The sequence below is a fragment of the Vanacampus margaritifer genome, chromosome 16, assembly GCF_051991255.1.
Source record: "Vanacampus margaritifer isolate UIUO_Vmar chromosome 16, RoL_Vmar_1.0, whole genome shotgun sequence".
In the NCBI taxonomy this organism is placed as follows: Eukaryota; Metazoa; Chordata; class Actinopteri; order Syngnathiformes; family Syngnathidae; genus Vanacampus; species Vanacampus margaritifer.
Window position 1 is genome coordinate 14,215,910 of NC_135447.1, and position 17,526 is coordinate 14,233,435.

At 36.4% G+C, this 17,526-nt stretch overlaps 1 long non-coding RNA gene across 1 annotated transcript in view; it reads left to right on the top strand.

The window, feature by feature from the left end:
• Nucleotides 1-17,526, top strand: part of LOC144036059 (uncharacterized) — a 72,811-nt gene that overhangs the window by 24,532 nt on the left and 30,753 nt on the right. Inside the window, exon 3 of the long non-coding RNA XR_013288565.1 lies at nucleotides 2,748-2,779. This is a non-coding gene — a long non-coding RNA (uncharacterized LOC144036059). The remainder of the gene's footprint in view (nucleotides 1-2,747; nucleotides 2,780-17,526) is intronic.

Here is a 17,526-nt window from a genome sequence, read left to right on the forward strand (position 1 = left end):
TCCACGCGGACATGCTGGTGTAACACATTCATGCTCTTGGTATGAGCCAAAAGTCCCACACTGAGTGCCAACCACGCACGCATGTGTCAGGAAACAAATGGGGCGCACATGGTGTCACCGCAACACAGATCGGTTCCGCAGGGTTAGCCGACGCCGCGACACCAGCGCTTGTCAGGTGTTTCCGAGCCAGACGCCGTCCCTCCTTGTCCACCAGCTGAACAGTTCTTGCTCTTTCGTGCTCTCTCACAAACACACAAACATGTATACACATACACACGCACACACAAACACACACACAAGGGGACAGGCTCAAATTCAAATGACAGGCTTGTGGAAGGAGGAAGCGTCTTGATTGGAGGCTGAAATTCAAACGACAAACCAATCAGATGCCGCGTCCATTTGCTCCCCCCTCTACAACCTTATTAGGCGACCTCCCATGTCTCTCAGATTTCCTGTCCACTGGGTTGCACCCTGCATAGGATGTCATCAGCACTGTGCTGGTTCTGTTGACCATATTAGGTCAGATCATGTATTTCCAGCCCCATCCCACTCCTTTTTTTTTTAATTAGCGGGATGCTTTGGAGGCTGAGGCCTTCTTTTTGAAAGAAAACAAAATCAATTTGTTTTGCTTGACTTTTATATATAAAATGTTCTTTTCTTCGATAATTGTTTTCGTCTCCTCCTTTTATAGTGTCTTTGTCTGTTGATGTGGTGTTGTTTTATGTAAAACAGCAAACATGTTTATTTAGATTCCATATCTCAGGCCAAGCAAGCACGATAAACTATTCAGAGTTTGTTTTGGGAATGTTCTAAATCAACAAGTATAAATTTGCTGCATGAAAAACATTTAAAAACAATACAGAGAAGATGTCAAAATCCTCTAGATAATTTACATTTAAATGTAACTAAAAATCATATGTCTATCTATTTCTTATTCTTAGTTTAAAAAAAGAAAAAGTTCCTAATATAACAAAAAAGTTAACTTTACAAATGAAGGTCCCTAAAGTAGTATTATTTTATGTATTCGTTTTTTTCCCCTTCAGATTTCTTAATTCAAATGTTTATAAAAGTTAAAACGTATTTATTTTGAGCTGAATAATTCTAAATTGCAAGTGAACACTGTATTATCACCTGTCTATTTTAATTAGAGTTCAACTCAAACATTCAGAAAATATATCTGTTGCCTATGTTTAATTTTGCAGTATTCATCTTTATGGTGAAAATTTTTTGAGCTGTACACTTATTTGATCTAAATAGTATCAAAAAGCTACAACAAAATGCTACTGAAGCTACATTTTTAAAATAATTTCACTCATAAAATGATCCTAAAAATCACCTTAGTATTTTTTAATGTAAACTAGTATTTCTAGAAAAGGAAAATGCCATCATTTTAATTTCAACTATTTAATCAATTACAACCCCCCCCCCCCACACACACACCAAAAAAAAAAGAATCCTGGCAATGTGCTCCCAGAACAAATACGAGCAAAATCCATAAAGATGAACGGCTCCCCTTCCCAGAAAAGGTATATTGGGGAAAGATCTGTGTCATTGCTGTGAAAAGAGTCTTTGTGGAGCCGTCAAGAGGATTTGGGCTTTTCATACAAAAAGAATTTGTGAGTCAGTGTAATGACAAAAGTCTTTTGTCTCCTTCCCGCAAACTAGCAATTAAACATCAGCACAGGAGGTAAAATAGATATGTGATAAAGAGTTAATCATTCTAGTGTTAATCAGTTTTATCATTCTAAAATTGCTAAAAATGTATTTGAGTAATAATTTAAAATAAGGATAATGTCAAGGATAATTTGTTTTAGGAATTGCCGAGATATTTGTTCTAATGGATCGACAAAATTTTGTATTTAAGTATTTGAATAAATGATTCACCGACTTGGAAAATGATTATTAAATCATTAATTTTGTTATAAATTCGGTCATTTTGATTTAGCTGTAATTTCACCTCTGAGATGTCCTTAACAAAGCTTTAAATTTCAAAATGTGGAAAAATGATGAATAATGTCGTTTTAATTATTTAGACAATTTTTATCTTAATTTTAGTGTCCGAAACTATTTTAAAGTCCACAAAAAATGTTCAGAGGTTCTTAAAAATATCTACTTATTGAAAATGTGCATTGTTTGCACTTCAGATTTTAAACTTTCCGTTGCTGTCTTTTCTCTATTTAAGAGGAAAATCACTAACGTTTCTGGTTAAAATAGGAAGAAGTTTGTGAGCTTTTCAGTTTTTCAGCCATTATTCGTTTCATGATGATATGTGAGTGTTTTTAGAATCTAAATGAAAAGATTTAATGTTAGTTTAGAAACTTTAATCATCAAAAAACAGAAGAAAGAAATTCATGTTAAAAGAGTAGTTAATATAAGCCTTGGCTTCAATCTGCATCTTTAATTTTAGTTTGTATTTTATTGACTGCTGATTTGACTTCACCAAATAAACTAAACTAAACATTTTCAACTAACTGATTTGTGATATTTTCTTGAAGTTGTCCCAATTTTCTTAAATAGATGTATGATTTATGAAACCAATGTAAAAAAAAAAATCCCTAAACATTTAAAACATTCAATAAAAATAAATGTTATCATTAATTAGTTTGACCATTTTTCTGGCTGGAAAAATAATGTAATTCATTACTTTACATATATTCACTAATTTAAAGACACCAAAGATAATTTGATAAAATACCTTCATGCAAAATATCAATTCTACTCACATTTTCCTACTTTCTTCTTCTCAGGACTTCACACTGCATAGAAAGTCTTCCAAAAGGTCAGTAAAACTAAAATTCAATTTTCTTTCTTTTTTTCTTTCTTTTTTTTAATTGATTGTTGCCTCCCCTTGTGTTATGTATCAAAATTCCAGTTTCATATTGTAGGTCCTTATTTACTCTGAAAATGCATTTTGTTAAAAGGAAAAAAACCTATTAAATTATTTAAAAAGTGTTTTTAACAAGCAACATAAAAATATGTAGCCTCTCAAATATCCTATAGCACAGAATACAAATTTGCATTTTGGGTGGTTTGGTACAAGGCAGGGGTTAAACTAATTAATTAAGTAATTAGGCTCTTCACTTTTAAATAATGGAAGACCAGATATCTACCTCAATACTTGTCAGTCATCTGTATTGCACAAGCACACCTTGGGTTTAGTTTTAGACTTGCATATTTTTTTTAATTTCATGTTGTAGAGGTAGTTAGGGGTTAAACAAAGAATCAAACGTAATCACGGCACCCCTGTCGCATAGTGAGCTGTTGTACGGGTGCCATTTTGTGCAGTCAAACGAGAGCAAGGAGTCAGCCATTTTGTGCTTGCGGCTGCAGCTGCCCCCGTCCCCACACTTGAACTATTCAGGAATGTCTACTGAAGAAACATATACAAACTTACCCTTTAAAGAAAGTGCCGATAAAGACGAACTAGCTTCATTGATCTAATCCTGGAAAACCCGTCAAGTATGTCTGAGCTGTGGTTTTTTTGGTGCACTTTGCTCATTGTTGCATGTTGAGAAAGAGTTCAACGGCGAGCATATTTGCCCGTTTTGACCTCGTTCCTTATCATAGGCAGAAGACGTCCTGGTTATGAGTATGGGCAAGGCGGGGGGGAGTTGAACCCCATCGACAAGCGCTGATGCGGAGGGACATTGTCTTGTGGGAGGCGATGGAGAAAGAGAGGGAGTGATGAGACATGGAGGGAGGGAAGGAGAGCTTGTCATGTACACACAACATGCTCACACATACTGTACAGTACGTGACCCGATTATACCCCAAGGGCCCCTCCGGCCGAGGTGTGTCATTCGCTGCCTCACGGAAAGAAAGACTTCACCGACATGTCCGCTGCTATGGTGTTGATCGGGTTTTGGTTTGGATGCAATTGTTTGCTCATAATTATAAGCAAGATTATGAAGATCACAAGAGAGAAGGTGACATTCTCCCTCAGGTGTCTAGAAAGAATTCAATTTTTTTTTTGTAGCTTCAAAGTGTGGTTTGATGTGGCTTTGTACCTGTTACAGGTGTGTTTCTCAGGCGTCTTCTGTATTTGCTCCACCTCCTGTCTGATTAACTCATTCACTGCCATTGACGGTTATAGACGTCCAAAATTCATTTGAACTATTTCTATTAGTTTAACATTTATTTTTTTCCACTTTTTTTAACAAGAGTATGAAAACCTAGAATTTGTTTTATTGTAGATTTAGAACAGATGTAAAATGTGTGATTAATCGTGAGTTAACTCGTAAAGTCATGCAATTAATTGCTCATAATTTTTAATTGTAATTAATCGCATGACTTCAATAGTTAACTCACGATTAATCATAAATTTGATATCTGTTCTAAATGTACAATAAAAAAATTCTAGGTTTTCATACTCTTGTTAACAAAAGTGGAACTAATAGAAATAGTTCAATTTTTTTTTTTACGTCAATAGCAGTCAATGGCAGTGAATGAGTTAAACACCATGTGAATGGGTGATGTCATGGAAATACATTTTTGATGGGTGATTGGGTGTGAGGTGCGGCAGAGGTGAATCGGATATGGCTCTCAGGAACGTGATACTTAAAGGAACTTTTGTGTCATGTTTTGAATGCAATGTCGTGTTTTGAACGCACTTGTGCCTGTGGCATTGACTAGCTCATTCAACATGACAACCTTATTGTTTTTTCAGTAAAATATGGATGTAATACTTCAAAATTTGTCATCATTAGCTGTTAGCAGACTCGTGTCACACTGCTGCCAAAGATGATCAGACCAAAGTTGATTTTCATGAATGGTATGAAGACTCATTGACAATTATGTGAGTCAGTGAGCTGAGAAACTCATTTTGTGTGTGTTGTTTGAGACTATTGGTAAAAAATGAATAGACGTCTTTCCAAAGCCAGGTTGATTCCACCACAGCCTCATTCACAAATTTGTATTTTCATTTATTTATTTTTTTTACAAACAAGCTACACACACAAGTTTTCTGTTGAGTGTTGGTTTAAAATATTCACATTTTCCTCATTTTCAATCACTCTGGTGTCTGTGTACTGTATATATAGTATTTTCATTAAAAAAAATAGTTATGTGGATAAGATTTCTGTGTCTCAACAAGGATATACAGCTTACTGTATATAGTATATACCTGCAAAAATTGTATCCTATGATGATGAATAGATACTGCTGTTGGGGTACACCAGTTATTATGTATAAATTGTAGAAATATTGATTGCAATAGTAGACAATGAAACTAATAGCAAGTGTGTTTTCCACATGTATTTTTACAATGAAAACATTTAGTGCTCAAGAAAGAGTTCAATTAAAATCAACAGCTAAAAAAAGAAAAATAGATGTAGTATTGCTTCTGCTGTGTCTTAGAAGTCTTAAAGGGGAAGTCAACCCCCCCAAAGGAAAAAAAAAGAATTCTTGACAACAAAATGTTCCATGCAGCCCCACTAGTCAAAATATGTTATTTTGGTTAATATTGTGTTAGTGGAATATGAGTAAAGGAGCAAAATCCAACCGTTTTTTTATCAATATCAGAAGGCTGCCATTTTGCCGCTTGGTGTCGAGTGAAAATGACATCACAGTTGCTCAGATCTCAGGTAACAACCAATCACAGCTCAGCTTCAGAAAACAGGTGAGCTGTGATTGGTCGTTGTCTGAGCCCTGAGCAACTGTGATGTCATCTTCAGTCGACAGCAAGTGACAAAATGGCCGCCCCCTGAGATGGATAAAAACAGCTGGATTTTGCTGCATATTCCACAAATGTAATATTAATCAGAATGTCATGTTTAGACTAGTGAGGTCACATATTATTGTCAAGAAATGTTTACGGTTGACTTCCCTTCACATTCACTTAATAAATTAAAAAGGTCTTAATTTTCTGTTGACTATACAAGCTCATCAAGTAAAGAGCCCTACCAGCTACCTCTCAACTTTTTCTATCATATTGAGTGCCTTTTGACACTTCAAGATCCCTTTAACTGCTCTCTCCCAGCGTCACGTTTCTCCTGATTTTTGGGGTTGCAAAAATATCACAACAAATTTTAAAGACATCCCATTGCAAGGTCTGTCGTGACCACCGTGCAAATGTGTATTCTTACCACTAACACCCTCATGTCAGTATACAGTAGTTCATATGAGCTGATAAAGCTTTTACATTCCATTTATAATGACCTTAGGGTCTTAAAAATTGGTTGAATTGGTGAATCATGCGGAAGCTTTGAGTAGGAAAGCGTCAAGCCTGAGGTCCGACCAAACCTGTTCAAAATGACATGCCCACAATTGTATTGTATCTTGTTAAGAAGTATGACTGTGGCTATTCTATGTCAATATGAACACACTGTAGAGATGGTCAGGTTAGCAAATGTAAACACAGTTGAGCTGCCAACTGTTACGGATTGTCCATAATTTATTACGAAAATACGGAAGTTCGGAACGCTACCTTGTTTGTTACACGTGCAATACTGATGTTCCGGATACACTATAAAGAAATTTTGAGTGCATATTTTAATTTAAGTGTCACCAGTACGGTAGCCCGTGGGCCTCTTCTGAAACTAGCTCACTTGTTTAAAAACAAAACAAAAAAAACCTCCACTTACCATTAATTATCTTAAGAAATCACTCACAATGGTGTACATTTTTTAAAATATTTGGGGGGAGACCAAATCTTAGCGTTTGTGGAGAAAAGCTAGCAGAAAAAACAACGATAAGCAAATGATTTATCCCCAAATAATTTGAGTCAATTTGTTATTTAAGAAGTGTGTATGAAACTAGTAGCCTTTTGCATTAATCAGTACCCAAAAAGTACTCAAAACGTTGATAACCCCTGTTGTAAAGTGCTGAAATCATGTTGATGTAAAGAAAGACAGAAGCAGGCATTTGCCAGTATTTTCCTTCTCAAACAGTTACTGAGGGATCGCACATCTGAGGTGACATCTGACATCTCATCACACCCATGCATATGAACAGGCAAAAAAAAAAGAAATCTGTAATTTTGAAGATGAAATCATAGATATTATTAGATTAAGAAACGTTTAATGTAAAGTACAGACCAGAGAACTAAAATTGAAAACGATTTTACAATGTATTTAACCATTGCAGTATTTGTAAATTTTTGTTCCCCCTGGTACGGTATCTCACCATATTTGTGTGCTCTACCACCGAACAATGCCACCCAAACATCCGAGGACGGAGAAAGTTGTGCCATTATGGCGTGAATGAGATTAGCATATGGATGCCCATGAAATTCTGCGATACCTTCAACACTAATATGAAGACCTATGAAATTCTCACTGTCACCATGAATAAGCAGCTGCCTGTCATTATTATCACACATCAAAATCTACATTTCCTACTGAAGTGCCGGAGGAAGAAATCGCCATTTTGGTGACTAGCACAAATCCAGCGCTACACTTGGCATGACTCTCTCATGAGGCAGGTTAGACCAGGTGTTTGTATTTTCGCAAACGCTCACAAGCCGAAGAATTTTTAAAAAGGACTATTTGCGCCGTTGTGGTCGTGAACATAGCCAACTTGATTTTTCGCCAATCAAAGCGGCTCCTCTCATTGTCTTTAAATGCGCTGCAATGACAGTCTTGCGTAAAGACATCTTTAGCCTTAGCACCTCCTCAAAAGTCCAAGCATTCATCTGTTTGGAAGCCATTGTTGTAATTACGTCACGTTTTGGAACTGGGCTACTTTTTTTTTAGAACCGCAAAGGAGCAGGTGCTAGAAAAAGCGAGTAGCGTAGAGTAGAGTAGAGTAGAGTAGAGTAGAGTAGAGTAGAGCCGGGTAGATTTGTTGGTGGAGACGGGGCTTTTGCAAAGTAGAGTAGAGTAGGGTAGATACCATCGGTGGAAACGAGGCTATAGTGCGGAAAAAGATGCAGTGATCCATGTGTGACCGGTGTATGTCCATGGATCTCATGCATCTATCATTCAACATGTGAGAATATTTGCAAAAAATAATAAACCTTTGAACATTAAATATCATGTCTTTGTAGTGTATTCAGTGGAATTTAGATTGAAAAGGAGTTGCAAATCATTATATTCATTTTTTTTCTTTACATTTCAAACTACATCACAAATTCACTGAAATGGCGGTTTGTAAAACTATAATAATGATGAGAATAATACTGTGTTCAATGAATTAATTTCTAAAATGATTCAGAGGGTTTAATACCCACTGTTGTCATATTTATTAATAAAATATAATGAAATTCATGCCCGTGTTCACCGAGTCTGCCTTTGCCCTGAAAAAATTCAACAAAGTGCGCTTGACCAACAGTTTATGTATGTCGCCATACTTAACTCATTCAAATATATATATAAATATGTATAAATATGTTTTTTAATAATTTGTACTTCAAAAACGTATTTGTACGTTTTGTTTTTTTTAACGCTAGAACATACAGAAAGCTTTGATGCAGCATCTGAGCTGAAGAGGTCTCTTAAAGCGATGGTGGTTATTACAAAAAATGGCCAGTAGGTGGCAGCGGATTATAAGAGATCAGCCAGGGCCATGTTGCCACAAGCTTTTTGTTGCCAGTGTTTTCAACAGGTTTGTGAATAATGATGAAACTTAGCTATATTCTAATGCTAATTGCTGCAAAACGGATTCAGATTGAAATAGACTTGCTCTTCCTGATAAAAGAAGAGACTCTAATCTTTCTTCTGGTAGGTTCCATGTTTTTATAGCAATAGAACACAATATTCTGTAGGCCTTTCAAAATCTGTCAAAATCCAGTAAAACAGCCGGGAGCAAAGGGGGTTGCTTCAGTGAAAATGGCTGCGAGTGAATGAGTTAAATGCGGTCCCAGCAGGCGTATCGTTTGGCAACTTCCTGCCACCAAATTGTCAACCGTGCCCGGTAATACAAAAATGAAACGTGACATTCGGCTTGGTTCCAATCTGAAGATATTTGATTCCATGCGTTTTGTTCTCTTTGCACTGCTTGATAATGGTTTGCCGGTTAACAGTTATGCAAATGCCATCATATTGTTTTGACTGTGCGTATTCAAAAATGTACTGGTAGTAGTGGTGGCAGGCCAAACGCAAAATGTGCTTATTGTCCTGGAATCAGAAATCAAAAGTGAATTTACTTTCACTATAGCATATTCAATGCATGCTTACAATACTGAATATAAAGGTTTTATCATAGTTTAAGATTATTTTCTGGCTAATAACATTTTACCTTACAATAGTGGTGTCAAACATATGGCCCGGGGGCCGGATTAGGCCTGCAAAGGGATTTAATCTGGCCCGCGAGATACTCTTGTAAAGTAACAAAAAAAAAAGAGTAATGTCAGACCAATTAATCTGACGGCCAAAATCAAAACTTAAGTATGTAATTTCACAAGCAGTCCTCAGATGAACAATGCAATTTGTACACGGAATTGACCTGGATGTCATTATTTTACACACAACCTGAAGTTGTTGAAAAAAAAGTCAAATAAAAACATAGATGAACATAAATCAAAGAAACGTGCTGAATGTGACACATTCAGCTTCTAGTACGACAAACACATTTGACATACATTAACGTCCTATAACTTCGTTAACTGTGCCACGCAATGCACTCTGGGAACAATATATATGAAAAACAGGTAGGTATAAAATGCCCGGAATTTATACGAGCAAAGTGTTGCTGTGTTCCTTTTGCATTCATGTTATTTTTTATATTTTCCGGCCCACGTGGTAATATATTTTCCTGAGCTAATATGAGTTTGACACACCTTGCTTACAAAGATATAAAAGAGGTTTCATCTCATCTTATTTTATTATTTCTGGAATAAATTGTTGTTGAAGATCAACTTGCCGTCATTTTCAAATCTTTTTTAAAGACTCAAAATGACTTGGCACTGAAGTGGGTGTAATTTTTTTGTCACCTCTTTTGAAGAAAGTCACTGACAATCAATAGCATATCTATTATGTCAAACAATTCATTAAATAATATTAAAGCAAGTACACTTTTTAAAAAAATGACACTGATTTTGTACATTATATTAGATCTTCAACTTGGTAGCAATCAAAGATATGAGGCTGCCTTAAAGTTTGTTTATGCTCAATATTTGTAATATATACCTTAGGTGTCTATCAAGGGCATGTTTGAAATGGAGAATGTTTGGGTAACGGAAGAAAATTGAAGTGTGAATACGTTTTTGATATTTAGCTCAATTATCAACTCCTAAATCATTGATTATGGATTCTCAATGACATACGTTTGTTACTTTCTAGGAGACCTAAGGAATTAAAACAGTGCGTCGGCTTTCTGAATCTGAATCTTGTGTTGTATGACTGACAGTACGGTCACATATTGTTTTCACTGCTGCCGTACAGCGCAAATGTTATGGTTGGAATCTGAGTTTATTCTTGGCTCTGGCATTGATTTTCACTCTGGCTTTTTCTGTGTGGAGTTTGCATGTCCGTTCTATTTTTGTATGGGATCTCCTGGTACGCCAAATTCTTTCTTGCGCCCAAAAAATTTAAATTATGCTGTGACTGTACAGTAAATGGCTGTTCATTTATTGAGCTAATTGTGCTTATGTGTGATTTGTTTGCTGTAACATAATATTGTTTAGTGAAAATCCTTTGTGTGTGTGGACTCATTGATTGCTGTACATTGAAGATATTGATTCATTTGCAACATTTACAGAAGAAACGTTTTTCTCTTAGAACGAGCGGGCAAAGAAAAAAAAGACTACACATTACTTTCACATCATTCAAATGAAGCATGTTAAGATGTTCTGATGAGCTGATTTTTTTCCCCACCAGAAAAAAGAATTACTGAAATAAATCATTTTTGTTTTGGCTTAACAATTGTTAACAGATGCGTTGAGCACATTGAAAACACCACAGTGATTGAATAAATCACAAATAAATCATCGGCCCATTATTTACATGTTGCAGAACGATGGAAGTGATGTTCCACTTGCTTTTGTGCTGTTTTATTTATTTTGATCAAATTATAGTGTCAGTGATCCTCCCATTCTCAAGTGTGTTTTACAGCTTCTCCTATTCATTTACTGTCATCAATAAATACGTATTTGTTCTGTACTTCATCAGTATCATCATTTTTGTTGTTGTTGCTGTGACAATCCTTTCATGAAATACATCCGCTACTCTATTATTGTCGTAGAAATCAGGCCCCATATTTATACAAATATTGCGATCAAAGCGGGCATTTTTTTTTTAATGGCACCGTCATTACATAAAATGGAAAATTCTAGATGTCTTGTGTGTCATTTAATACACTACTTGTCCCTGTAATTCGTCAGTATATATTTAGTATCTCTGGAAACCCTGCGTTCTGGACTAGAATTTAAAATAAGATCCTGTGGGTTTAAACGGCTCCTTTTTTTTTGTTGTTGCACAGTTTGACTTTGCAATGACAAACTAGCCAGGATCTCTGACTATGGAGGACCAAAAGTGGCAAAATTAAAACATAAATAAATAAATAAATGACTAAAAGTGAAAATAAAAATGGGTACAAAAAATATTATTCAAAAATGTAATTAAAAAATAAATATAAATGCAAATAAAAACAACAAAATATATATATCCATAAAAAAGTAAAAACTAAATAAAAAAATAATTAAAAAAAACAACAATAAAAATAAATGTCGAAATAAATACAAAAATAAATATCTAAATAGAATTAAATATCAATCAATCAATAAAAACGCTCTGCTCTCACATTTATTTATTTCATGCTGCAGATGCTATGTCAAGTCAATGTGTTTTGGTCCTCCATATCTGACAACCTCCCTTTATCTGCATATAAATTTAAATGTAAAATCAGCGACTTTAAACAATGGCATGTGATCAGCACTTGTTGCGATTCCTTCAACAAAACTCATATTAATTAGACAGCACGGCTGCTGGTCGCCTTTCTGTCCCGACTGGCCCAGTGACTAAGCAGGAATCAGCCCAGACAGGAGTTGGCCTCCAGACCCCCCCTCTGCAGCAATGACACATCCTGCACTACACCAGCGATCCATCCTTTTCACACAAGCACCGTGACATGATATACTGCCAGTGTGTTTACCCAATGTAGTGTCAGCGCTGTGTCATACATCCCAACGCTTTTACTTCTTGCTGGCTGGACCAAAGGGCGTCATCATCGTAGTTTCAAAAAGATCAAGCCCTCCTGGTTGTGGAAGATGTGTGTGTATGTGACCTCATGGTTCCCCTCATCCTCTGACTTGCTAATTGTGTTTGTCTGTCCCATGCAGAAATGCGTTTGTGATTATCGCAGCCTTGAGTTTGTGCCTACTCGACAAAAAAATCACCTTCTCGTGTGGTGAACGTGACGGTCGAGGGACCTTTCGAGGTAGCGTTTGCGAGGCATTCAGGTGATTTAGTAAAGGTCATACAGGGTAAGGAGCTGCTTTGAACATTGTGATCCCGTGAAATGACTTGTTGCTTTATTGTAAGCAGATCCTGAAGTTTAAAAGTCTTTGTCGTATCCCGTTCTTCTTTGGCGCCGTAATAGCGTGCTAGGTGATTGATGACTTGGATTTTTCCACTGAATTAGTGAATTTTTTTCTGGCTGTGTCATAGGATAAGATGGTCTCGGGTTCTTTAGAAGAGGCCTCATCTCTGTTTTATCTCTCACGATACGTTGCTGTTGGTATTTTACCTACGTCTTCTCTGGGGAAGCTCCAGCCCCCCTCCCAAAAAAAAAAGGGCTGTGTCTTTGTGCTCGGATGGATTGCCGTGGTGTGACCTTTTTTCTTGTTGTCGGTTTTGTTTTCAAAGTAGGTTGTGCTAGAGCACAAAGAATAAGCGATATTTTATGGAACTAGACAAAGGGCAATTTGTACAGAAAATGCGTGGGAGTGCTGAAAAGTTGAATGCTAAGATTTGAATGCATGTGCTTATGAAGTAAAATGAAAGATAAATGATTAAAGTACTCAAATGTGGTCCAAGCAGGGTTTGAACCCAGGTACTCCATGGAGGAAGGCAATTGCTCTAACCATTGAGCTAACTTGACTCGCTGGAAATCATGGCTAATATTGAATTTATTTTGAAAAGTGTCATCTGACGTTGAAATGTAACATGCATTTTTATCATTTCAGTGAAATTATAATCCATTTCCTGATCTGATAGTCACTTGGCATCAAACCATTGAATGTAATGTAAATGTAATTGCGGTGGAAGGCAATTGCTCTAACCACTGAGCTAACACGACTTGTATGAAATCATGGCTAATGGCGTATTCATTTTTGAAAGGTGTCATCTGATGCTGAAAGCTAGCATGCATTTAATCGTTTCAGCAAAATTATAATGCATTTCCTGATATGGTAGTCAGTTGGTATAGATATATATAAATCACTTAGCATAATGGCCATGGATATATTTGCAATGTAAAGTGGAAGGTGGGATTCGAACCCGCACTTTACCAACTGCAAGTTGAAATTTCAATTTCATATTTCAATGTCCGTCGAATTGAAATTGCATTTAACGTTAAATCGTGCGAATACTGTAAGTAAAGTGGAATTCGATGATAAATACCCCGGAAGGCATGAATTCTTGAAGCAAGTTGAAATTTGAACGGTGTAAATCGGAAGCATTATGTGGGAGTTGTTACGCGTCCAAAAAAAAGTGTGGAGAATAAAAATCACAATAACATATGAGTGACTTTTCTCAACTGTCCACATGAAACTTTGTGCAGTTGTGTGTGGGTTCTTCTCAAGTTATAAAACTAGTGAAACTGAAATCATTTCAACAGAAATGCAAAATAGGTAGAAATCCCCCCACCCCACAACCGTCTCCCCCCTTCTCCACTCTAGATCAGTGAAAATGAGGTTCCATGCAATGGAATCGTAGCCTTGATACTGGCTGTGGGAGCTGGTTGCTGCCATGACTGATACCCTTGAAGAAATGCCAGGGGCAGCAGCTTGGAAACTGCCTTTGACACACCTGTGGGTGGGAGTGACATGCACGCACACACAGGCAATGCGGTTGCGTTATCTGGGTAATTTGGCATTTGGTGCAGTTGCTTTGTGACTCAGCCAATATTTGATGTCTCATTGATGTTTAGTACAATCTGTATCTGAAGTTTTGCCTGTCAGACAGCAATCAGTTCAATATGTTTTGTTATTCTGATCTACAACTGAACCGCTCCATAATGAGGGCTGAGTCGAATTTAAGTTACCTCAAATTGTTTTATACAAGAGTCAAAAATATTAGTAACCAAAAACAAAAAGTAACTTTATTAAATAGTAAATGTATTTATATTGATCAGCCAATGGGATCTATTGCACTGGCAAAAAAAAACAAAACTGTTGTTACTGCCATGTTTAAGTGACAGTTGATTGACAGTTCCACTCTGACTCACTTCCTGCTTTGGCTCGACAGGAAGTTTCACTCATTCCACCAATCAACCATCTGCCAAGTCTTTGATCTTGCCGCTCTCGCCCTTTACACACTAATCATCTTATGAATGGGCGCCCGCCATTCAAATTTAAACCTTTAGACGGGAGCGTCGTCGTGCGTCAGATTACATGCAGGTGCTGGAAAACGCCTTGTACAGATTGCAGGCTACCTTGCGCATGAGCATGCACACACACAGGTTTGTTTTACTATCTTTGTGGGGCCATCTCATTGACATGATGCATTTCCTAGCCCCTTCCCTTAACCCCAACCATCAAAAATGATTGCCTCTCACTATTCCTTACCCCAACCTCAACCATAACCCAATTCAAACCTAAACTCTAAAACCAAGTCTTGACCCTCAAAAAGAGGTCTAAACTTGTGGGGCCCAGCAAAATGGCCCCACATGGACGGGTGGGCCCCACAACTCTGTGAAATCCCAAAATGTTGGCTCCACTATGTCACAAAAACAAGACCAAACACACACACACACACTTTAACCATTTGTTTTCTAGCACTCCCCTTTCATTTGACAGTAATTCATATTTCAATTTAGATTAAATTAATTAATTAAATTAATTTTATTTGTGTTGTATTAAATTTAGAATCAATTATTCCAGCGATGACTCTGGTAATCTCCCCCTGAACATACAATTTGCCACAGTTGATGTTTGAAAGCTACACTAACTTCAAACCAGTAACCAACATTCATATCGTTGTTCTTATAAGCCAGGATTTGATGTTGCGCTGAAGGCAAGTGTCTCTCGCGCCTCCGCTGGCCTGCTGATAGTGGACGTGACCACTTATTAAAAACTGAAATAAAAAGGTCCAGCTGTCATTGCTCACCTACTCTTTATTTATTTTTCATACACAATTCCCACAATATTTAAGTAAATTACACTCACACGCAATCACTGCTTTGTGTCAGACAGTGTTAACTTATTCACTGCCATTGACGGGTATAGACGTCAAATATGCATTTTAACTATTTCTATTAGTTTAACATTTTTTTCTATTTTTGTTAACAAGAGTATGAAAACCTAGAATTTATTGTACATTTAGAACAGATATAAAATGTGTGATTAATCGTGAGTTAACTCGTGAAGTCATGCAATTAATTACGATTAAAAAAATTAATCGCCGGACGCTCCTAATTTTTAATAATCTTTTCTTTTCTTTAATCTCGTCAGGCGATTGTTTTTTTTAAATTGTAATTAATCGCATGACTTCAGTAGTTAACTCACGATTAATCATACATTTTATATGTTCTAAATGTACAATAAAACAATTCTAGTTTTTCATATTCTTGTTAACAAAAGTGGAAAAAATGTTAAACTAATAGAAATAGTTCACATTAATTTTGATGGCAGTGAATGAGTTAATAATGGCCACATGTCTACATACTTACAGCATATGGGAATCAAAACCTCCTGTGTACAACATGTAAAGTAATCATGGAAAAATCTTGGGTCATCAGTGCCATGATAGTAATAAAGATAATTTTGCTTTGAAGTGACAGAAATTCCTCTTAAGGCTTTTTTCTGCTGATGGGGCCGTTGTAGATGGAGCTGTGCGTCAGATCAGACTTGCATCCTGTGACTAAGGTACTTGTCTCCTCTTCATGAGCGTCCGTGCGTGCGCAGTCATTGCTACAGTCAGGACATGTACTGCAAAGTATTGGTGCTTAACTCATTCACTGCCATTGACAGCTATAAACGTCAAAAATCCCTGTTGTCATTGTCTGCTTCGTCAAGTTTGATCATGTCCACCTGTGTTTGTCATCCTGCTCCCTTCTGTCATCCAATCAGCTCCCTCAGCCGCGTGTGTCTTGTCCAGGTGTCTCTCGTTGTCTCGTCAGTTTGTTTGTTTTTTAATGCTGCATTCAAGGATGGGTTTTAGAAATTGAATAGTCAATATTGAATTGATTTTCCTTTATGAGCCTGATATCGATTCATAATACCATGAATCAATTACTTTAATATCTCTTTTTACCATAAATTTATAAAAAAAAATGTATTTTAAAGTTTATTTTGTATTTTACTGATTTCTTGACATTTACTGTTCACATGAATTTAAAAGTATTTTCTTACATTTATGAAAGACCTGATTTATTGTACTTCAGGACAATTCAGAATCGTTTCAATTTATATTTACAACTATTGAATTAAAATTATGAAAATATTTTCATCTCATCCTTGCTGATGCCAATGTTTGTGTAACACTTAAATGATTATAACACTTAATCATTTAACCAGTTACTTCCTCGGCAAAATGAATTTAATGTTTGTGGAGTTTTTATCATGTCCTTGATATTTAAGAAGACTGGATGTTCCCTAATTAATGTCGGATCGGCGATGTCGAGGTCCTTTTTTTCCCCAACTTCACAACTCGGATCTCCGAGTTCCTGTGCACACTTCCTGGTTTGAAGTCAGAGAAGTCTGACTTCCCACCTTCCTTGAATGCAGCATAAGTTCCCTGCTTGGTTTCAGTCCTTTTTGGTTCATTTTCCTTGTCATGTCTTGTTGCTATTTGTTTCTTACTTTGAATGTTGTTTTTGGAATTTGTTGATTTGGTGGTTTTTGGATAAATCAAGGATCTTGTTTGCCTTTTTGTTTTATTAAATAATTTTTTGGGAGTACACACCTGCCGTCTTGCGTCCCTGCATTTGGGTCTACATCCATACAAAATATAACACTTTAAAGCATTAACTACGATAATTTCACAAAATTCTACCAAACAAGTATACATACACGCTTCTTCAGGCTTGAATTTACAGTAAGTAGACAATATATGAAATGTTGTTGGGGGGGTTATTTGCAATTTGACTACAATGTCGATTTAGATTCAATTAATCGGTCAGCCCTCAAGAATAGTGTTGAAAAAAATGCAGACGAAAACTATTTATGTAAAATTACTTTATAACTTTTGATGAAAAGCTAACCTTGATATTGTTCTTCAGCAAAGTTTACATTGACTGCAACCAGTGTACTTTTTTTTTTTTTTTTTTTACACTCACACACATATATGGTCTCCGAAGGCATTGTACCGGCATGCGACAGTGACAGGTGCAATCATCACTTATTAAGTGCAACTTTCCAGAAATATACGAAGCAGAACTTTACTATGCATAGAGAGATCGGTGCCGTTTTCATCTCATCTGGTATCTCAT